This window comes from Musca autumnalis, unplaced genomic scaffold, assembly GCF_047663935.1.
Source record: "Musca autumnalis isolate F117 unplaced genomic scaffold, ASM4766393v1 scaffold_3, whole genome shotgun sequence".
NCBI lineage: Eukaryota > Metazoa > Arthropoda > Insecta > Diptera > Muscidae > Musca > Musca autumnalis.
The window spans coordinates 118334736-118360807 of NW_027411866.1; positions in this window are offsets into that span (position 1 = coordinate 118334736).

The window sequence follows — 26072 nt, forward strand, 5'->3', positions numbered from 1 at the left end:
AACCCTAAATATTAAATTATAGCTAGTTCGGTCTAGAAATGCGACTTAAATCGTCAAAATACCTGAAATCGGGCGGTAACGTTATATGGGGGCTATTCCAAAACATTGATCTATGTCCACTAGTTTTGTTATATAAGTTTATTGACACTTAAGAACCCAAAATGTCAATTTATAGCTAAATCGGTCTGAAAATGTAGCTAAAAAGGTCAAAATACCGTAAATCGGGGGTACCGTTATATGGGGGCTATACCAGAACGTGGACCTATGTCCACAACTTTTGTTATATAAGTTTATTGACACTTAATAACCCCAAATGTCACATTATAGATAAATCGGTCTGAAAATGTAGCTAAAAACGTCAGAATACCGTAAATCGGGGGATACCGTTATATAGGGGCTATACCAAAACGTGGACCTATGTCTACAAGTTTTGTTATATAAGTTTAGTGACGCTTAAGAACCCTAAATGTTAAATTAGAGCTAAATCGGTCTGAAAATGTAGCTAAAACGTCAAAATACCGTAAATCGGGGGGTACCGTTATATGGGGGCTATACCAAAACGTGGACCTATGTCCACAAGTTTTGTTATATAAGTTTAGTGACGCTTAAGAACCCTAAATGTTAAATTTGAGCTAAATCGCTCTTAAAATGTAGCTAAAACGTCAGAATACCGTAAATCGGGGGGTACCGTTATATGGGGGCTATACCAAAACGTGGACCTATGTCCTTAACTTTTGTTATATAAGTTTATTGACACTTAAGAACCCTAAATGTCAAATTAGAGTTAAATCGGTCTGAAAATGTAGCTAAAAACGTCAAAATACCGTAAATCGGGGGGTGCCGTTATATGGGGGCTATACCAAAACGTGGGCTTATGTCCACAAGTTTTGTTATATAAGTTTAGTGACGCTTAAGAACCCTAACTGTTAATTTTGAGCTAAATCGCTCTGAAAATGTATCTAAAACGTCAAAATACCGTAAATCGGGGGGTACCGTTATATGGGGGCTATACCAAAACGTGGACCTATGTCCTTAACTTTTGTTATATAAGTTTATTGACACTTAAGAACCCTAAATGTCAAATTAGAGTTAAATCGGTCTGAAAATGTAGCTAAAAACGTCAAAATACCGTAAATCGGGGGTGCCGTTATATGGGGGCTATACCAAAACGTGGGCTTATGTCCACAACTTTTGTTATATAAGTTTATTGACACTTAGAAACCCTAAATGTCACATTATAGATAAATCGGTCTGAAAATGTAGCTAAAAACGTCAAAATACCGTAAATCGGGGGTACCGTTATATGGGGGCTATACCAAAACGTGGACCTATGTCCCCAAGTTTTGTTATATAAGTTTAGTGACGCTTAAGAGCCCTAAATGTCAAATTAGAGCTAAATCGGTCTGAAAATGTAGTTAAAAACGTCAAAATACCGTAAATCGGGGGGTACCGTTATATGGGGGCTATACCAAAACGTGGACCTATGTCCACAACTTTTGTTATATAAGTTTCCTGACACTTAAGAACCCTAAATGTCAAATTATAGCTAAATCGGTCAGAAAATGTAGCTAAAAACGGCAAAATACCGTAAATCGGAGGGTACCGTTGTATGGGGGCTATACCAAAACGTGGACCTATGTCCACAACTTTTGTTATATAAGTTTACTGACACTTAAGAACCCTAAATGTGAAATTATAGCTAAATCGGTCTGAAAATATAGCTAAAAACGTCAAAATACCGTAAATTGGGGGGTACCGTTATATGGGGGCTATACTAAAACGTGAACCGATATAGCCCATCATCGAACTTGACCTGCCTGCAAACAAAAGACGCATTTTCCCAAAATTTCAGCGTCCTAGCTCCATTTTTGTGGATGCTAGAGTGATTACCACAGACGGACGGACGGACGGACGGACGGACGTGCACAGATCGACTTAGAATTTTACCCTGATCAAGAATATATATACTTTATAGGGTCGCAAATGAGTATTTCAATGCGTTACAAACGGAAAAACAAACTTAATATACCCTCCATACTATGGTGGAGGGTATAAAAATAAACAACGGTTATTAAATATTTTCTTTCTGTAATTGTAATGAAAGGTATGTGAAACGTATTTAAGATGTTCAGTGTCGCCAATGAGTTGTGCGTTCTTTAATAACACTGGTCAACACGACTTTTGTTTCAACCGAAGTTGTTGTTGTTTTTAAATGAAATCGGCGAGCTATATTCAAATCTGGTCACGGTTTTTCTCCATCAGCTCTTGTTCTTGAGATATAGCTCAAAATCGGTTTTTACGAGTTTTACCCAGTATTTCGTTATTTTCGGATACAAACAAATATTATTTTGTGGGTTTTTCGACACTAATATATTAAAGAGATGTTGTACGGTCGATACACAAAGTTTTTGTAATTACAATGAATATATAACGAAAAAATATAGAAAACATACGACGGACCTTGTAAAAATTTCATATTTTGCGCACTTTAAGCTGTAATTACGTCATCGGGGGAAGTCATAAGATCTTCATATGACAATGCGGATATGCTTAGGGTGTCAACTATATAGTTCAGTATTCAAATATATAATATAAAGTTCATAGCGCCCATCATTCGGCCATAACCTAAAAATCATCGTGAAGACTGCCATTGAAAAGTAAATCGCATTTTTGGTAATGACATCACAGGTAAATGATTTCCCTTTAGCAGTCTTCATGACGATTTTTAGGTTATGGGCGAATCGTGGGCGTTATAAACTTTATATTATATATTTGAATACAGGACTGAGCATATCCGGAATGCCATATGAACTTCCCCCGATGACGTAATTACAGCTTACAGTACTCAAAATATGAATTTTTTACAAGATTTATCGTATGTTTTCTATATTTTTTGAAATATATTCGACATAATTATTTCAGAAATCATTTTATATCGAGCGTATAACATCTTCTTAATACATTAGTGTCGAAAACCCCGCAAAAAATATTTGTTTGTATCCGAAAATAACGAAATTCTGGGTAAAACTCGTAAAAACCGATTTTGAGCTATATCTCAAGAACAAGAGCTGATGGAGAAAAACCGTGACCAGATTTGAAAATAGCTCGCCGATTTCATTTAGAAACAATAACAACTTCGGTTGAAACATTCAACTTTTTCAATTTTGATGAGCAGTGTAATTGATGTCCGTACTTGTTAATTTTTTTCAAGATCAATTTTCACAATAAATTATGAAAATAGTTGTGAGTAAGATCGAGTTGGGCCGTGTAATTTATCATTTCATAAAAAGGAATGGGTTTTTTACCAATTTTCACCGAAACATTCTGCACATATTTGCACTTTTTGTTTTTATGTGATATTTTGTCTTGCAGATATGTACAGATTTTTTTATACCCTACACCACTATGTGGAAAGGGTATTATAAGTTTGTTTTGGGAAAAATTCATGTAACACCGCGAAATATTCGTCGGAGACCCCCAATGTGGTATACCAATCTTCATATCTCGGCGAGATAAAGCGATTTTGAGATGTGTGTCCGTCCGTCCGTCCGTCCGTCCGTGTGTCCGTCTGTCCATTATAAATTGTAATCAAACTCCAGGCCGCAATTATGGACCGATCTTCACGAAATTTGGTGTGGAGGTCGGTTTTACATCAGAATAGATCGCTATTTTAATTGGTGATGATCGTGAAATATTTAGCGGGTGAAATGGACCAAAAACATAATTTTTATCCGATTTTGTAGCTGCTCTGTAGGTCGCAATAATAGTCCGATCGCCTCGAAATTTTAAATATGGTAAGAGTATATGACAAAGAAGATGCTTGCAATTTGAGATGGCGATCAGATAATATTTAGAGGGTTAAATGGACCACAACTTTTGTGTGAAAATTGTGAAAATTTTTAATATACAGCTTATATCATTGTTCCTGAAAGACACATTCCTCCCTCGTGAGTTATATTTGGAAAACTATCTCTTGACCTTTCCATTGATGTCAATTATGTTGATGTACGTGATCAGATTACAGAGTTACAGCCTAATATATCCAGTTTTTTGTTTGTTGTGTAATCATAAACACGCTAGAGGTGCCAATTATAGCTCAATAGTCACGAAATTTTGCACGAGGTAAGAGTTTAGGTTGAAGAAAATGCCTATAATTCTGCGTGATGATCTGATTATTATTTAGCGGGCGACATACACCATTACTTTCGAATGAAAAATATACAAATTTTATTTTTGGTCCATATTTTAATTCCTGGAGGGCATATACCGACACAGTAGCCTACATATGGGAAAATAACTGCTGACCTTTCCCCTGATGGAAATTGCAATAATGTGTCTGCTAGATAACAGGCCTACTGCCTAATATATAATGGGTTTTGTGTAGAGAACCGCAATTTCCTCCTATGCTACAAATTGTCTCTATCATGACAGATAAATGTTCAGTTCAGTTGTCCAATTGGATGTTTTATACAATTATTACAGTATGGGGTCCCCTCGCCACCTATTTTATACCTCAGGATTTACAGTAAAGGGGATACATACAAAATAGACCAAAGATGTGTCTCATCGAAATAATGGTTTTAGGCCCCAAGTATATTTGGACGAAATTCTTTTCAGACAATTTGGAGTCGATTTAGCCCTGTCCGTTCTTCTGTCTCTCTTACTGTTTAGCTGGCTGGTGCGCACGATAACTCTCGAACGCATCTACCGATTCGAACCAAATTTTATACTTCGTAATATGTTGCCCAAGGGAGATGAGAGAAGTCTCCCTTGTCCCGTATGGGATGTTTGTGGAACAATTATTATAATATTTAGCCCAAACTTAGTTTAAGTTCAGATATAGGCGTTATAGGTCCACATCTCCCCCACAAAAGTTCAAATTTTTTTCGAAGAAATGTGTGAACAATAACTGCCGAAGTGAGCAATCGATCGATAAATCGGGTAAGACTATGTCGATCCACACCTTCGGGTACGTTCCGCACAAAATTCGGAAAAGTGAAATTTAAGAGTCCTCTCGAATCGTTTGAATTTTTTTCAGCAAATTGTCGTTGCGGTCCCCTTTACGATGGTACAATTGCAATAGCAAGTCCATACTTCCTCAGATTATGGCCGAAAAGCTCCAAGAAACCCTGAAAAACAAACAATAAGCCTAAATAAAATGGTTTGTCCGCAAGATAACTTTCAAAGGGATTTTCTGATTGGTCCAAACTTTGCACATCGTATTATTTCATTCTGTCATGCATCAGGTTGGAAAATGGACTATATCGGTCCCGTCCTTTTAGTACCTCCCACACAAAATTTGGGAAAAGTGCAGTTTGAGGACACGTATCGGATCTACATATTTGAATTTTTTGAAGGAGGGTCTTTTCGCGGTCCCTATTGCAACGGTACAATTTTTCCGGGGTAAGTCCATACTTCCTGAAATAATGGTCTAATGGAGGGACAAGGGAAGCTTCTCTTATATCAATGGATTTATATTATATTATTGATCTGTGACCTAGCTTTTATCGCCGAGTCCGAACGACGTGTCCTTAGTTGCCACATGTAGAGACTTTTTCATGCCTGAAATACTCAGGAAATATCGCCAACATTACTAAGGGGTATTTTGCCACCGTTGAAAATTTGGGAATCGAACCCGGTAATTCAGCGTCCAAGGCGGTTGAATATAGCTAGTTCCTAGAGGTTGTGGTGTAGGGTATCACATGGTCGGCCCGTCCGACTATAGCCTTTGCTTACTTGTTTTCATTCAGAATGTTAGAATATAGTATAGGGTCACTTTCTGGCGTTTGGGTATAATTTGGAGTTTTGGTATATTCTAAGACCTATAGTAAAATTTTATGGCGAACAAATTTCTAGAAGATTTTGGTCTGATCCGATCACATTTTATAGGAGATTTTAAGGATTTGTGGAAACAGGGACCAAAAGGACCCCTTTTATGACTCGCACGAGGGTTAATTTTTTTAAGAAAAATATTCCTCGCACTCTTGTCAGTATAGTTATTAAAGACATTATACACCTAAAGTGCAAGGATTCCAAGTGATCTTAACTCAAATATTTCCAAAACTGTAGAAATGGTGGAAGCTTCCAACCCTATTTTAGTTTCTTGGTTTTTTGGCAAAATTGATACCGATATTTTCTTGGTATGTAATGCAAATAGAGATTTCTTTTTTTTTGGTAACTGATAGTGAAATTTAGCAGAGAACATTTTTGTCTTTGACGGCATTCTTCTAAAATGATGCTTTGTATGACAATTTTGCCAAAACTCACATGAAGTACGCCCTTAACCCTAAAATGTGTTTATAATTTTGCATATTTCTGGAGTTTAGGAAAGGTATAGAGTTTTGGTGCATTCTAGGACCCATAGTAAAAATTGATGGCGAACAAATTTGTAGAATATTTTGATCCGATAAGATCACATTTTATAGGAGGAGGGACCAAAAAGACCCCTTAAATGACCTCCTCCTAAATGATATCAAAAATGTAATCAGCGGCCCGAAAAACATAAGAACCAAAGGTTAGGTCAAAATCCATTCATTTTTAGAGTTTTGGCGAGGTTTTTCGGAAAATTGGACACTGTGCGTTGCTATTGTTACTGTTATGCGTCCCTTATTCATCTATGTACAGTTGCTAATCAAAGTTGTCTCACAAGATTTTTGGAAACATTAATGAACAACATCTGTGAAATTTCTTGGTTTTTCAATACATACGGCTAAGTAAAAGCTTGTTTTCATGTCCTTGCTAATGGTATTCTTGGAATCTTCTTCAAACATTCGCCTTCTGACACAAAACCTTAGATGCCTTTTACCTAATGACCGTCATCTTTTAGCCACATTAATGGCTAATCATCTGTGACAACATTCACACTTCCTTTTTTGTGAAGGATTTGTCATTAGCGTTACCCCTTATGCCACATATTCCATGAAAATGTTTGCACAAACGTCCATTCCGTTTGGCTTCACAAAGAGTTCAAATGTAAAACTAATTACATTTTCCAACATCTTGTGGACTTTTCGAACTGACAGACGGACTATTTGCAGCTCCTTGAATATGATACAAGTGTCATCTGTTTACAAAAAGTGTGGTAACACATTGCAATGTTGTCGGGTAGATAGGTAGATGCACGACGAACTTCAGTTTACTCACGTCTGAATGATATCACGGACAACACAGTTTACCACTGAAACTGGTTACAAAAGAAACACACAGTAACAATATAACATATACCAAAAGCAATGGCAACAGCTATGTATGTCCATACAAGGAACAAAAAGGATACCATTACAGTCCAATGAACGTGGCCACAATTAAAGTGGCACATTATCTGCATACTAAAATGCTGTGAAACAATTTACCAAAGTGACAAATTAGTCTTCATAGTTGTGATGACTTTTACATTTGTATGAAAATTATTTTTTCTGTTTCCGGAAAAAGTAACAAATGATACAAAAAATGTTTCGTTTGCTTTTATCGTGTTACACTTTTTTAATAGGGCCTTGTTATGAATTGTTTCTTCTGGCACATTCCTTTACAATTCCATTTGAAAATCTAAAAATTTAAAAAAATTTGTTAGCAAATCTAAATTATACTACCTCAGAATCCGTATTAACCTCTAAAAAATAAATTAAAAATACGTACAGCATCCAGACATCGCACAAAAAATATGAAACCAAATTTATAAACATTGGATTTATAAATTGCATATTATAGCAACAACAAAAGAGAAAAAACTTATTGTTAAATAAACAAGTAAGCAAAGGCTATAGTCGGACGGGGCCGACCATGTGATAACCTACACCACAACCTGTAGGTATTAGCTATGTGCAACCGCCTTGCACGCTGAATGTCCAGCTTCGATTCCCATCAAATTGTATACGGTGGCAAAATGCGATATTTCCTGAGTATTTCAGCCATTAAAAACGTCTCTACAAGTGACAACAAAACATCTCTACAAGTGACAACTAGGTCACATATCAATAACATAATATGAATCCATTGATATAAGAGAAGCATCCCATGTCTTTACTGGAATGTTTGTGGAAAATTATATAAATTATACATTTCTAAATAATATTCGAAAATTGGAAAATTCACATTGATTAGCCCCTCCCTGATATATCTTCAAATTTTCTTTGAATATCAGGTTCCTTTTTGGAATACACCTAAAATAAATAAATATATATACCACGCAATTTGGTTTATTTGATAATTGGGAAAATTGCGAGTTTATTGAAGATCTATCGTCCAAAAATTGTGCACTTGTACCTCACTTATGATTCGAAAATAGTTCATTGTAGTTCATATTGTGATATCAAAAATATATATTATACCGGTAGAAATAACTAACAATGAATAGAAATTCAAAAATTTTGCATGCAAACAAATTTATAAATCCGGGCTTAGGTAAAGTAAACACATTTATGGTATTTACTTGGTGAAAATCGCAAGTTTCGTTTTATATTTGACATTAAATGTATTGAAGTTTTAGAATACGGTTTCTAAAATCATTTTATGTCAAGACATATCGGAAATTACGAGGAATAATAAATTTTTCAGGAAGAACATTTCCCCAGAAATAATGAATTTCTTCAAAAGGTTACCCCACGTTCTTTCCTGGAAAATTTACTTCATTCTTTTGACATTTCTGTACTCATTTTGGATCCTTCGGTAAAGAAATATAATTTTCAAGAAGTAAAAACCATTATTTTCGCAATTTTGGAAGCTATAACCCTAGTTCAAAGTAAGCGTAGAATTTCAGACGTACGCAGACAGTATGAAAACTTGTACAGTTTCATTTTTTTTCATAATTTCTCACAGTTTTCGACATAAAATGATTTTCGAAACCGTATTCCGAAACTTCAATACATTTTATGTCAAATATAAAACCAAACTTGCGATTTTTACCAAGTAAAATCCAAAAATGTGTTTACTTTACCTAGGCCCGGATTACGTTTCTTCGCATTTCAAAACGCTAACAACATTTATTTTCATATAAGACCTCGAATATTGTTACAGAAGGACTGCTATCAGCTATTTTCGTCAAAATTTCGGGAATAAATTGCAATAGTTAATCATATCTAGCACATTTTTCTTAATTATTTCAAATAATCGTCCGACTTTTTATTCATACAAAATTTTTAATAAAATTACCGTTATTTTTACATATTTCTATACCAGAGCCATTCCAAAAGAAGAAAAGAACAAAAATTTGCGGTATTTTGCTTTGAAAATCCTTAAAAACTCCCAATATATAGTGCTTATAGGTGTACGAATACGAACTTTGCCACCCACACAGGCGCCATCTATACCTAAACGACGGAATAAATTAAAAATTTGTTTTTCATTCTTAAATCTTTCTTCGTTATGGTAATTCCTATCAATTATTTCATATTTGCACATAAAATATGGTATTAATAACGATTTTATTCATTTTTTAGGGGTGTACGAATATGAACTTTGCATACTGTATGTGTAAAGTTTGGAGCAAATCGATTGCTCACTTCGCGAGGTGGCGAGGCGACCCGATGTTGCAATATTTGTATAAAAATTCAATTTGACAACTGAACTGAAAATTTCTCTGTCATGATAGAGACAATTTGTAGCATGGGAGGAAATTGTGGTTCTCTACACAAAACACATTATATATCAGGCAGTAGGTGCGTTTTCTAACAGACACATTATTACAATTTGTATCAGGGGAAAGATCAGTAGTTATTTTTCCATATATAGGCTACTTTGGCGGTATATGCCCTCCAGGAATGAAAATATGGACCAAAAATAAAATTTGTATATTTTTCGTACAAAAGTAACGGTCTATGTCAACCGCTAAATAATATCAGATCATCATGCAAAATTATAGGCATTTTCGTCAACCTAAACTCTTACCTTGTGCAAAATTTCGTGACTACTGAGCTATAATTGCTACCTCTATCGGCTTTATGATTACACTACAAACAAAAAACTCTATATATTAGGCTGTAACTCTGTTATCTGATCACGTACATCAACATAATTTACATCAATTAAAAGGTCAAGAGATCGCCTTCTAAATATAAATCACGAGTGGGGAATGTGTCTTTCAGGAATAAAGATATAAGCTGTTTATTAAAAAAATCACAATTTTCACACAAAAGTTGTGGTCCATTTAACCCTCTAAATCTGATCACCATCTCAAATTGCATGTTTCAAGTTTGTCATATACTCTTGCTTTATTTAAAATTTCGAGGCGATCGGACTATTATTGCGACCAACAGAGCAGCTACAAAATCGGATAAAAATTATGTTTTTGGTCCATTTCACCCGCTAAATATTTCACGATCATCACCAATTAAAATAGCGATCTATTCTGATGTGAAACCGACCTCCATACCAAATTTCGTGACGATCGGTCCATAATTGCGGCCTGGAGTTTGATTACAATTTATAATGGACAGACGGACACACGGACGGACGGACGGACGGACACACATCTCAAAATCGCTTTATCTCGCCGAGATATGAAGATTGGTATACCACATTGGGGGTCTCCGACGAATATTTCGCGGTGTTACATGAATTTTTCCCAAAACAAACTTATAATACCCTTTCCACATAGTGGTGTAGGGTATAAAAATATTATTCCAAATATATTTTTTGGTTCGATTAGAAAAATTAGAAACAAATATTTGGAGTTCCTCAACCATTTCCCTAAAATCTCATACAATAATTAATGTACTCTGCTAAAACTTCATCAAGAAATATGGTTTACAATCGCAAAAGCTTAATTGATTACTGCGATAACTTATAAGGACAAAAAGTTATGAGTAATATTCAACTTACAATAATTCAAAACAAATGAAAACAAGTAAGCAAAGGCTATAGTCGGACGGGGCCGACCATGTGATACCCTACACCGCATTCTGTAGGAATTAACTATATGCAACGCCTTGCACTCTGAATGTCCGGGTTCGATTCCCATCAAATTGTCTACGGTGACAAAATACCTCTTAGTAATGATGGCGATATTTCCTAAGTATTTCAGCCATGAAAAACTTCTCTAAAAGTGGCAACTTAGGACACGCCGTTCGGACTCAGCGATAAAAACTAGGTCACATATCAATAACTTAATATGAATCCATTGATATAAGAGAAGCCTCCCTTGTCTTTACTGGGAAGTTTGTGGAAAGATATATAAATTATACATTTGTAAAAAAATATACGAAAATTGGAAAATTCACATTGTATAGCCCCTCCTGCTACATCTCCAATTGTCTTTGAATATCCGGTTCCTTTTTGAAACACACCTAAAATAAACAAGTAAGAAAAGCGTTAAGTTCGGCCGGGGCGAACTTTTTATACCCTCCACCACAAATTTCAGCCATTTCGGTGGATTAATGTGACCACAACCTTCAAAAACCCGAAATCCTGAAGGTACCGTTCTATAGGGGCAATATAATAGCGTGGACCTATACCTAAAAATTTTTGGGGGAAAGTTTTATAAGCCTAAAGAAGACTAAATACCAAATTTCAGCCATCTCGGTGTGATAATGAGGCTAAAACCTTTAAAATATCGAAAATCGGGAGATATCGTATTATGGGGGTTATATCAACACGTGGACCTATATAAAAATTTTATGGTAGAAATGTTTCTTAGGCTCTGGAAACACAAATACAAAGTTACAAGCGATTCTTTGGTCAAATGGGTCGGATACATTCAAAATATATTAAAATGACGCGTACTTTATAAGGGGCCTTATGTGGGGGCTATACCAAAACGTGGACCTATATAATCCTACTTTGGTAGGAATGTTTTCTGGCCTCTGAAGACACAAAGTACCAAATTACAAACAATTCGGTGGTCAAATGGGTCAAATACATTCAAAATATACTAAAATGACGCGTACTTTATATGGGGCCTTATATGGGGGCTATACCAAAACGTGGACCTATATAACCCAACTTTGGTGGGAATGTTTTTTGGCTTCTGGAGACACAAAGTACCAAATTACAACCAATTCGGTGGTAAAATGGGACAAATATCTTAAAAATTCCTTAAAACGACGACGCGTCACGCGTCATTTTGTATGGGGGCTATACGAAAGCGTGGACCTACATAGCCCGCTTTCAATACCAAAAGTCCTACGTACATATAATATATTTTCCCAAAGTTTCATCAACCTACGTCAATCCGTTCGGACGCTAGAGTGATTTCCACAGACGGACAGACGGACAGACGGACGGACATGGCTATATCGATGTAGAATTGCACGCTGATCAAGAATATATATACTTTGTGGGGTCTACAATGATTATTTCGAGTAGTTACAAACGTAGTGACAAACTTAATATACCCCCATCCTATGGTGGAGGGTATAATAAATATATATAGCACGCAATTTGGTATACATATTTGATAATTGGGAAAATTGCGAGTTTATTAAAGATCTATCGTCCAAAGTTGTGCACTTGTACCTCACATATGCTTCGAAAATAGTTCATTGTGGGCATATATTGTGATGTCTAAAATATATTTTATACCGGTAGAAATAACTATCAATGAATAGAAATTCAAAAATTTCACATGCAAACAAATTTATAAATCCCAAAATTATTAATATTCAATTATACAGCAAAGAAGATAGTATAAGTCAGCTGCGCTAACGGTGATATACCCTCAGCCTCTGGCGTATAAAAATATATTTATTTTGTAACACGAGTTTAATTCAAAATACGTGGAATCTGTAGGTATCTCAATATGGGGCTATACCAAATCAATTTAAGTAAGCTAAATTCTGAGTTTCAGAAATATTTGAGAATTATTTTTTTCAGATTTGTAATTTTAGTTGGAACCGGCAGGGTTTTTGGAACTTCTGGACTAATGTCTCAGGAAGTATTACTTATCCCGGGAAAGGGACCAGAATATGGACCGTAAAAAGAACATTCTTCAAAAAAAAAATTATCAAATAGATCAGAAACGGATCCTCAAACTGCACTTTTCCCAAATTTTGTGTGGGACGTACTCGAAGGACGGACCGATACAGTCCATATTCCGACCCGACACATGACTGGATGGAATAATACGTTGTGTAAAGTTTCGACCAATCGGAAAATTCCCTTGAGAGTTAACTGGCGGATTTGCGGCGCAAGTACAATCTGCTGAAAAACATTCAAAACGATTCGAGGGGACTCTTTAATTTCCTTTTTACGAATTTTGTGTGGGAAGGACCGATATAGTCTTATCCGATCTATATGTGGAAGGAATAATAATATATGGAAAGTTTGGAGCAAATTGATTGCTCACTTTGCCACTTATCGTTCACACAATTTTTTGAAAACAATTTTGAACTTTTTTGGGGGAGGTGTGGATCGACATAGCCTACATTCGAACTTAAACAAAGTTTGGGCAAAGTATTACGATGTATTAAATTTGGTTCTTATCGGTAGATCCATTCGAGAGTTATCGTGCGCACCAGCCAGCTAGTCATTAAAAGAGACAGATGAACGGACAGGGCTAAATTGACTCAACATTTTCTGAAACCAATTTCGTTTGCATTTTTTTCTTCTTATATGTTAAGGTATCTTCTGATGTGTTTGTATTGCTGATCCGTACTATTTACTTTTTGAGAGTCCTATACTATGTCAACATTCCCAAGAAAAAACCTGATACTGTTGCCATATTTTCGGAAAATATCCCAATTATAATAAAAAATGTACAAAAAGTGTGCAATTTTTGCGATCATCAGAATAGGTTTGAATCAAATAAGATTGAAAAATTGTACTACCCATGCAAATATTGCGCAGTTTTTTTTTTTTTTTTTGATTGGTTTAGTTTAGTAAAATGGAACATTCTGATAAATCCTACAACAAATTTGACCCGCTATATTTGGAACGTGGGTTCAATTCTCAACATGGAAAAGTTACCAAGAACTTTCAGATAAAATCAAGAAATATTCAAACAAAAACGTTTTATGAACTTGCTTTAAATGCCTTTTTGATTTCGTTAGATCTCTTCTGAGCTTCGAAAATTGTCTGAAAACAAATACCAGGTGTAGCCATATTATTAGGATCGATAAATTAGAAAGGTCATTGAAAATAGTTGGTATTTTAGTTCAAGTTTCATTTCTTAACTATCCTTGCAGTACAAATTTAAGTATTATCATGCTCACAAATCTACCATAGTTGACTAGATGTATCATAAATGTTCGAAAATTGGTCTTGAAGAATGTTTCTTCGACGACAATAAAGTAGAAAATTGTAATTCAAATTTAACTCAAAGGGGCATCATATCGCCGACTTTTATAGTGCTGTATAACCTCAGTAGTCCATTCTTTTGTACTTATTCGTGTTTGTTTTATGGCGTACAGAAATAAGGCCCCAGGAAATAACACCCCAAATTGAAAATGAAAATAGGCCCCAAACAGGTATATGAAAAACAACAACAAAACTTTTGGGGTCTAATTTCGTCTTTTTGGGACCTTTTTTCATTTAACTGTTGGGGCCAAATTGTCTTCACAACAAGTAAATCGAAAATTTGAAAATCAAATTGGGGTCTAAATAATATTGGGGCCTAATTGAATTTTTCATTAGGGCCTTTTTGCACATGTTTGGGGCCTAAATATATTTTAGTGTTAACAAAAACAAGAAATTGGGGTGCATTTTCTAATGTTTTTATTAAGATATGATCAAAAAATGGGGTGCAATTTCGAAAACTTTATTAAGAAAAAAGCGAAAAAAATTAAAGGATTCAAAATAACAATAATTTTTAGTAATAATAAGCAAAAGTAAACACTTATTTCATAGAATTCAAAAAATTATATGATAAGTAAAAATAATTGGTAATAATTATTACTAATGTTGCAGATTTTGACAGTTGTGTAAAGGAAAAGCTGCTGAAAAATGTTTCAGCAACATTAAGAAAGTAAAAAAGATACACCTATTAACAATGTTTAATTTATATACCTCATCTTCCATTGGGAGCATATTTGTGCATATAGCGTTTTCTTCAAACACTATCCTATTTAAAAATGCTAAGGCATTTATTTTTCCTTTTTTACAGAGGAAGGAAGGAAAATATATTTAAAAAAATCGCGCGAATTTTTAAGTATATTTTTCTTCAGCTATTCTCCTTATTCTGTTTGACTTGACATGGAGAGAAAAAATATACTAAAAAAAATCGCGCGATTTTTTAAATATATTTTTTCTCTCCAAATCAAGTCAAACAGAATTAGAAAGAATTAGAGACAAAATATATTAAAAAAATCGCGCGATTTTTTTAGTATATTTTTTCTCTCCAAATCAATTCAAACAGATTGATTTGATTTTTTAAATTATTTTTTTAAAATATTTTTTTTCAGCTACTTTCCATTTCTTTCTTATTTTGTATATAGAAATTGGTACAGAAATACTCACTTATCACAATGTGTTAGAAAAACATTACGAACGGTACTTGATACAGACGATCCACTTCCCAAAGATTTTGCGATACCTACGCAATCGTCTTTAATTTTATTTAAAATTTTAATTTTTATCACATTCATAGACGCCTGCTAGTACACTTTTTAATAAGAGCTTGTTTCTAGGTGGCTTTAACATGCTACTATCGTAAAAAAGTACAGTCATAATTAGTTACATATTACAAACTATTGAATGAATATCTTTAAAAATATTTTTTGAAATTACACCCCAAATTTAGGGCTTCATTTACGTGAATAAATATTTTGGGGCGTGAATGCATACTTTGGGGCCTAATTGCATTTTCGTTGTTTGGGGTGATAATGCATTTTGCAAATGCACCCCAATTTCAAAAATGCATTTTGGCCCCAATGAAATTTTGGGGCATAATTGTAATATTTTTTGGGGTCAAATTTCCTAGTTTGGGGCCTTTTTGTATTGGGGCAATTTTTCAAATTGTAAAAACACCCCAAAAATTGGGGTCCATTTTCATTTACGTTTGGGGCGTTATTTCTTGGGGCTTTATTTCTGTACGCCTGTTTTATGACTTGTGAACAGAAAAAAACTTTTTGACCTGACTATATAGGTATTACAGCACTATAAAAGTCGGCGATATCATGCCCCTTTGACATAAATTTGATTTGCAATTTTCTACTTTATTGCCGTCGAAGAAACATTCTTCCAGACCAATTTTCGAACATTTATGATACATCTGGTTAACTATGGTAGATTTGTGAGCATGATAATATTTAAATAATGATAATACTTAAACATAAAGGAAAAGAATTCAAACCTATTCAGATGATCGCTAGTGTACTTGGGGTCTAAAAAGAATATTTCGATGAGACACATCCTTGTTCGTATTTTGTTTGTATCCCCTTTACCCTAAATCCTGAGGTATAAAATAGGTGACGAGGCGACCCCATGCTGCAATATTTGTATAAAAATCCAATTTGACAAATGAACTGAAAATTTCTCTGTCATGATAGAGACAATTTGTAGCATGGGAGGAAATTGTGTTCTCTACACAAAACACATTATATGTCCGGCAGTACGTGCGTTACCTAGTAGACACATTATTGCAATTTGCATCAGGGAAAGATCAGTAGTCATTTTTACATTTGTAGGTTACTTTGCCGCTATATGCCCTCCAGGAATGAAAATATGGACCAAAAATAAAATTTGTATATTTTTTATACAAAATAATGGTCTATGTCCACCGCTAAATAATATCAGATCATCATGCAAAATTATAGGCATATTCTTCAACCTAAACACTTACATCGTGCAAAATTTCGTGACTATTGAGCTATAATTGCGACCTCTATCGAGTTCATGATTGCACTACGAACAAAAAACTGGATATATTAGGCGGTAACTCTGTTATCTGATCACGTACATCAACATAATTGACATCAATTGAAAGGTCAAGAGATCGCCTTCCAAATATAACTCACGGGTGGGGAATGTGTCTCTCAGAAACAGAGATATAATCTGTATATTAAAAATTTTCACAATTTTCACACAAAAGTTGTGGTCCATTTAACCCTCTAAATATTATCTGATCGCCATCTCAAATTACAAGCTTCCTCTTTGTAATATACTCTTACGTTATTTAACATTTAGAGGCGATCGGACTATTATTGCGACCTACAGAGCGGCTACAAAATCGGATAAAAATTATGTTTTTGGTCCATTTCACCCACTAAATATTTCACGATCATCATCAATTAAAATAGCGATCTATTCTGATGTGAAACCGACCTCCAAACCAAATTTCGTGACGATCGGTCCATAACTGCGGCCTGGAGTTTGATTACAATTTATAATGGACAGACGGACACACGGACGGACGGACGGACGGACGGACACACATCTCAAAATCGCTTTATCTCGCCGAGATATGAAGATTGGTATACCACATTGGGGGTCTCCGAGGAATATTTCGCGGTGTTACATGAATTTTTCCCAAAACAAACTTATAATACCCTTTCCACATAGTGGTGTAGGGTATAATTAAAAAGCCTGTTATTCACGAACTAGTTAAAGTAAGTTGTTGCGCATTCGCTTTTGTATACATATTTCGATGTTTCACTCAGCGGCCATTGTGTGCCGTCAGTTGCATCTCACAATGCTAAAAACCTTATAGTGGGTAAAAGTCGCGCAATGTGCATACGATTTTGAGGCGCATCCGGTTTCATTACGCCCCATTCAAAATACATCTGTGTATACCTATTTCAAAAAGATTCTTCAAGAACCGAGGATGTGTCTCCACATTCTATTTTGAGTAAAAGACCTTTATAAATCGCGTATCTCTGTAATTTATGACACGCGTTTTTGCAAATATTATAGACCCGTCGCGTAAAAAACTAAATTCAGTCAGGCTTCAAAGGAAATGAAATTTTAAACGCAAAAATAGGGTTTTTAAGAAAATTTACGCATCAAATGTTAACCTTTAGACTCCAATTACTCGGATACTGTAAGGAGCCCACTCATGAGATATACATTAAACGACATAAAATCACGAGTTCTATAATTATATTATGAGTTTGAGATATTATCATGTTGCGCGTCCGGATTATTAAAAACATTCAAAAACGCCGACATTCCGGCTTTAAAATGTCAGCATCAATTTTAGGTGGATGCAGTGGATATATAAAAAAATCATGCACTAGTATCATGTTGCCCATGGAGTATTCTGTGATTCTTCCCAGCAAAAATAAAAAATCCTCCCAAAATATTGGGTTTAGTAAGAGATTTTTGGCAGCCGTAACTACTTACAAATCCCCCTACTAACCCATTATTTAACTAGGGCATTCGCACTGAATTACTAGTTATTCTATGACCACTAAAATAACTAGTTATTCTACGGCCACTGGAAGTTGGAAAATAAGCTATATGATAAATAAATATTTTTTTTTTATTTTTAGTTGGAATTTGTTTTCAATTTCAACATACTTCATATTTTTATTTTCTTTCGCCTCTTACTGGATTTGAACCCATCAAAAAAGTCCTCCCAAAATCATGGGTTTTGTAAGGGATTTTTGGCAGCCGTAACTACTCGCAAAGCCCCTTTCTTCCCCATTATTTTTACAAGGGCATGTCGCACTCAGTTTGTTGTTATTTTATGACCACTAGAATAACTAGTTATTCTGTGGTCACTAGAAGTTGAAAAGTAAGTTGAAAAAAATTCTATTTTTAGAATTTCATCACACTTCTTACTTTTATTTTACTTTCATCACACTTCGTACTTTTATTTTATTTTATTTCGCTCGCTGTGCGAGTTGAACACACGAACCCTCTGATTTCTAGCCAAAGACACTACATACTATGCTACGCACACGAACATTAAGGGTTGCTTAAGAACTTAAATGTGCAGTGCACCACGAACTGTTATTTTTTAATTAAAAAAAACTCGCGAGCCGACAGTGAGCGTTGAACACACAACCCTAGGATTTATAGTCGGACACACACTCACTGTGCCACCGTCCTCATTACTTAGTGAGGAGCAAAGTACGTAAGTTTGCCTTGTAATTTTTTTAAGAAGCCTCACATATCTTTTCAGATTACTTGTAATGGGGAAAGAAGCTTGTTTACATTACTTTGTAATGGGTTACGTAATGACTAATGGATCCGAATTTTTGCTGGGCACGAACTTCTGCTTTGTAGCCGAACTTACTACATACTAGGCCACGCACACGAACATTAAGGTTTGCTTCAATGTTTACGTGTGCACCACCAAGTGTTTATTGGTTTTTTTTTTTAACAAAAAGGACCCGGCCGGCGGTGAGCGTTTAACACACAAAACTCTGATTTGTAGTCGGACACACTAGCTCTGTGCCACCGTACTCACTTGTTGGCTTCAACTCAATTTTACCCATTTTTCTACATTGATGCCAACACAGTTTCAACGAAAATTAATTTTAATGGTGGAAATTACTGGATTTTGGTTTTTTTATACCCTCCACCATAGTATGGAGGGTATATTAAGTTTGTTTTTCCGTTTGTAACGCATTGAAATACTCATTTGCGACCCTATAAAGTATATATTCTTGATCAGGGTAAAATTCTGAGTCGATCTGTGCATGTCCGTCCGTCTGTGGTAATCACTCTAACATCCACAAAAATGGAGATAGGACGCTGAAATTTGGGGAAAATGCGTCTTTTGTTTGCAGGTTCAAGTTCGATGATGGGCTATATCGGTCCACGTCTTGGTATAGCCCCCATATAACGTTACCCCCTGATTTACGGTATTTTGACGTTTTTAGCTACATTTTCAGACCGATTTAGCTACAATTTGACAGTTAGGGTTCTTCAGTGTCAATAAACTTATATAACAAAAATTGTGGACATAGGTCCACGTTTTGGTATAGCCCCTATATAAAGGTACCCCCAATTTACGGTATTTTGACGTTTTTAGCTACATTTTCAGACCGATTTAGCTATACATTTAGGCTTCCTAAGTGCCAATAAACTTATATAACAAAACTTGTAGACATAGGTCCACGTTTTGGTATAGCCCCCATATAAAGGTACCCCCGATTTACGTTATTTTAACGTTTTTAGCTACATTTTCAGACCGATTTAGCTATAAATTGACATTTAGGGTTCTTAAGTGTCAATAAACTTATATAACAAAACTAGTGGACATAGGTCAATGTTTTGGAATAGCCTCCATATAACGTTACCGACCGATTTCAGATATTTTGACGTTTTGAGTCACATTTTTAGACCGAATTAGCTATAATTTGATATTTAGGGTTCTTAGTGACCAAAAAACTTATATTCGAACAATTATGAACTTAGGTCCATGTTTTGGTATAGCCGGGTACCTCGCGATTTTCGGTATTTTGAGAATTTTACCTACAAGTTTTAACCGAATTAGCTGTAATTTGAACATTTGACATTTTAAGTTCTTAGTGGTCACCACACCACTCCACCAAAAATTGTCGAGAAAGGTCCATGTATGGGTAAAGCCCCCATATAACGGTACCTCTCGATTTTCAGTTTTATGTTTTTATTGTTTTATTATAACCTCTATATAACGGTACCTCCCAATTTCTAACCCACCAAAAATTGTCAACATACATAGTTAGATATAGGCACCATAAAAAAGGCCTCCCGAATGAAGCATTTTATGTACATTATCTGACATTTTAACGTACCCACTTAAAGTTGGGCACAGGTATGAAAACGAATTATTCCATTTTAGTTCAGAATATTTTATGGTGGAGGGTATGAAAAGTTCGGCCCTTTTTTTACTTGTTATTATATATATTCGCGATCAGGGTAAAATTCTGAGTCGATCTATATATGTACGTCCTTCCGTTCGTCTGTGTTAATCACTCTAGCATCCACAAAAATGGAGATAGGTTGAAATTTTGGTCCACGTTTTGGTATAGCCTCCATATAGCGGTACCCCCGATTTCCGGAATTTTGACATTTTTAACTACATTTTTACACTGAATTAGTCAATAACCATATATAACAAAACTTGTGGACATAGGTCCATGTTTTGGAATAGCCCCCATATAACGGTACCGCCCGATTTTAGGTATTTTTTCGTTTTTAGTTACATTTTTAGACAGAATTTGCTATGATTTCACAATTAAGGTTCCTAGTGACCACAAAACTTACATTCAAAAAAATTATTGACATAGGTCCATGTTTTGGTATAGCCCCCATATAACGGTAGCTCCCGATTTTCGGTATTTTGAGGATTTTACCTAACATTTTTAACCGAACTAGCTGTAATTTGACATTTGAAGTACTCAGTAGTCACCATACCTCTCCACCAAAAATTGTCAATACAGGTCCACGTTTGAATATAGACCCCATATAACGGTACCTCCCAATTTTCAGTATTTTGGTGATTTTTAGCTAACAGTTTTAACCAAACTAGTTGTAATTTTGCATTTAAAGTTCGTAGTGGTCACCACACCTCTCCACCAAAAATTTTCAACATAGGTCTATGTTTGGATATTGTAGTCCACAATATAACGATACCCCCGATTTTCGGTATTTTTAGGATTTAAGCGAATTTTTTTTTTGTCTGAATTACCCGAAATTAGACATTTGAGGTTCCCTAAAGTCACGAAACTTCTTCACAGCCCAAACATAACGGTACAGCCCCCACATAACGGTACCTACATTTTTTGACTGAACTACCCGTTAAGGTTCCCTGCAGTCATGAAACTTCTTAACCAAAATTGTCGACATAAGTCCATGTATCTTATAGCCCCAATTATCACTGTAAATAATTGTCAAAATAGGTCCATGTTTCAGTATAGCTGCCATAAAACGATAACTCCATATTTTCGATATTTTGAGAATTAAATGTACATTTTTTTACCTAAATAGCGGTAATTCGATATTTGAGGTTCCCAGTGGTCGCAAAACTTCTACACCAAAAATTGTCAACTTAGGTCCAAACCTCCCGATTTTCAGTATTTTGAGTATTTTAGCTTCACTTGTTGGCCGAACTGACTGTCGTTTGAAATTTGAGAACAAACAACAATTCTACAACAAGAATTTTTAATTTAGGTCCATATTTTCGTATAGCCCAAATATGGCTTTACTGCCTGATTTTCGGTATTGTGAGAACCACAATTTTTAACCGAACTAGCTGTTATTTGACATTTAAAGTTCCCATTGATCACAATCCACTAGAAATACTCATCATGGGTCTAAGTTTTGGTATAGCATCCATATAACGTTACGTACCGAGTTTCTGTATTGTTAGAACTTTAACTACAATTTTTAACCGAACTAGCTAGGATTTGTCCTACATTCCCAGTAGTCACAAAACTTCTCTACCAAAAACTGTCAACATAGGTCTATGTTTTGTTATAATCCCAATATAACGGTACCTCCCGTTATTGTTATTATTATTATTATTATTATTATTATTATTATTATTATTATTATTATTATTATTATTATTATTATTATTATTATTATTATTATTATTATTATTATTATTATTATTATTATTATTATTATTATTATAATTATTATTATAATTATTATTATTATTATTATTATTATTATTATTATTATTATTATTATTATTATTATTATTATTATTATTATTATTATTATTATTATTATTATTATTATTATTATTATTATTATTATTATTATTATTATTATTATTATTATTATTATTATTATTATTATTATTATTATTATTATTATTATTATTATTATTATTATTATTATTATTATTATTATTATTATTATAATTATTATTATTGTTAGTATTATTATTATTATCATTATTATTATTATTATTATTATTATTATTATTATTATTATTATTATTAATATTATTATTATTATTATTATTATTATTATTATTATTATTATTATTATTATTATTATAATTATTATTATTGTTATTATTATTATTATTATCATTATTATTATTATTATTATTATTGTTATTATTATTATTATTATTATTATTATTATTATTATTATTATTATTATTATTATTATTATTATTATTATTATTATTATTATTATTATTATTATTATTATTATTATTATATTATTATTATTATTATTATTATTATTATTATTATTATTATTATTATTATTATTATTATTATTATTATTATTATTATTATTATTATTATTATTATTATTATTATTATTATTATTATTATTATTATTATTATTATTATTATTATTATTATTATTATTATTATTATTATTATTATTATTATTATTATTATTATTATTATTATTATTATTATTATTATTATTATTATTACTAGTACATACATATGTATATACAAGGATCCCACAGTTTTACTTGTGTAACCCTAATCACGCTAGATGGGAAAAATATCCAAATTTAATTTTTGGTCGAAATTTCACATTCTATGGCCACATTCCGACAAATTATCGTACTATGTTCTGACAAATGTTGTTCAAAGTTGTAAAGATAAAGTAATAAATCGAAGGGTTAGAAATCTCTACTTATTTTGATTTATGCTACAGATGGTTTGTATCGGGTCACCTACGATCGAGAAAGCCTTTCAAATTACCGAAAACCGGGTGGTTACCCTTCCATGGGGCTATATCCAAACGCGAACCAGTACCATAAACATTCTGGAGAGAAAGTTGTGTTGCCCCAATGAAGACTAAATACCAAATTTCACCCAATTCTCTACACAAACATTTCAGTTGAATGTGGCTAGAACTTTCAAAATACCGTGAATCAGTGGGCTATATCAAAACGTGGATCACTACCGATAATTCTCTCCACAAACATATCAGTTGAATAACGTGGGTAGAACCTTCAAAATACCGTGAATCAGGGGGTACGTTTCAAAACTTGGGCCTGTACTTAGAAATTTCTTGAAGAAAATTTTGTAGCCCAAATTAAGACTTAAAACCACATTTCATCCGTTTCGGTTGTATAATGAGGCTAAAACCATCAAAATACCCAAAAGCGGGAGGTACCGTTTTTGGGTGTTATATCAAAACGTGGACCTATATACAACATTTTGAATACCAAACATCCTAGGAGTAATATAAACATTGTGACGACCCGCTTCCCTACAGACCCTATTCCTTCAGGCCCAACGCTACCTTTTATTCCGGCTGTGCTCAGGGCTAATGTGGGGTGTTCTTACCTGAAGGAATCAGTCTAGGTCGATCAAGAAAAATTAAAATTTTTAGGTAGCATCAACTTAAAAGTGCAAATTGACGGGAGAAAACTTATTTCTTTCGGAAAGAAAAAGATACAGGGATAGCTTGATGTTGTATGTCATCCCAAAGCCGAATAACCCACCCATCCACTTTCTAACTTTTATTGTCAGCCCAAACGCTATTTAACCTAATCCTTCAATTTCGTGGAAAAATAAGACGAAATCTGTTTATAAATTCATTTTAAACGTTTAATTCCAAACAAAGATTATTAACGAAATATTGTAAAAAAAATATCTACAACTATTAACCGTGAAAATAAATTTTATAGTATAATTTAACAAATAACGCGATTGGATTGATATAACGCGAATGTAACGGTTTATAGAATATTTATCGTATATCAATGTAAATAAAAAAAATAATAATAACAGTATTGCGTTTAAAAGATAAAATGTTTTGACCACTCAACACATTTGTTTTATACTAAATACTTAAAATATGTTTATGTATATTCCATGTAATACTTACAGTTTTCATTATCCTTTTCAAAAAGCGCTTGCAGAATGGACCTTGAAAATCTTGACAAGAATAATTTGAGTGGGAATAAAATGTGTTGAGAAGTTTAAAATTAACTATAGAATGAAACTTAATCGTTAAATATATGAAGAAGTTAATCTAGATGATGTTCTCCGCTTAATTGTTTGACATAGTAGCCTTGTATTGATCCATTTTTCGCAGAAGAAGCAGGAAAATAGTTAAAAAGCTGGGATGTGATTGCTTAAAATCTTTAAAATTTTATCCAGACGTTGAATACAGAAGATATGGATAGACCATATCGCCAATAGATTTAGAAAATCGATGCATGTGTTCGATAGAAACTTGGCCTTATAAATTAATACAGCAGATTATAATTCTTTAGACGAAAATCAGCAGAAGTTCTTAAAACATTTTTATGGAAGCCAAAATCCTTTCAAAATTCTTATGCACAAAATTCAGCAGAAATTCTTTAATACTTTTTACGTAGGCCAAAGTCCTTTTGAATTCTCATGTACAAAATTGTGCAGAAATATCCTTTCAATCCTTTCATATACAAATTCAGCATAAATTCAAATATCCGCTTTATATAAAATTCAGGCGAAATTCTTGAAATATCCTTTTTATATAAAATTCAGGCGAAATTCTTTTAATATTTTTCGGCAAGTTCCATTATATATTCCAAGCAATATTCTTTATATCCTTATGAAAATTTCAGTAGTATCCTTAATGTATGTTCGAGGATATACTTATTTTTTTTTTTTTTGGATTTAATAACGAATCGTTTCAAATGCTATTTATTGAATGAATATTTTTTTTTATTTTTCGACAGGCAAACCTCTCTCCCCCAAAAGTATATTTCCTTGCCTTCTACATTTTTTTAAAAAAAAATATGTATTTGTAAATTTCGAAAATTAAAACTTATAGTGCTCACAATTTCACACCCCCACTTAAAAAAAAAAAAAAAAAAAAAAGATTTTTAGTATCCATCTATATCCAAATGTCCTTCGCGTGGTAAACGTTCTTGTTTCGTCCTTCTATGTCTTCTAATTCGTAATAGACCTTACCAATCCTGCGCACAACTTTCGCTCTTACACCTACCGGTGCTAACTTTGAACTATAGTATCCAACCTTGGAGCTTTGCACAAAATTTCGTCTTATCACTTCCTGTCCTACATTAAATTCTCTAAATCGTGACCTTACATTGTAGCTCTTTTCATTTCTTTCATATGCTTTCTTCATATGCTCTCTTATCGATTCTCCTATTACAGCGAATTCGTCCTGACGTTCAATTTTTGCGTCTGATTCAGATAACATTTCTAGTTTCCTTAAAATTTCGTAATCACTACCATGTGTTACCATTCTTTGTCCAAAAACAATTTCGTAAGGTGTTTTACCGATACTCTGGTGAACGCTGTTTCGAAGAGAAGAGTTAACGCTGTCAATATACC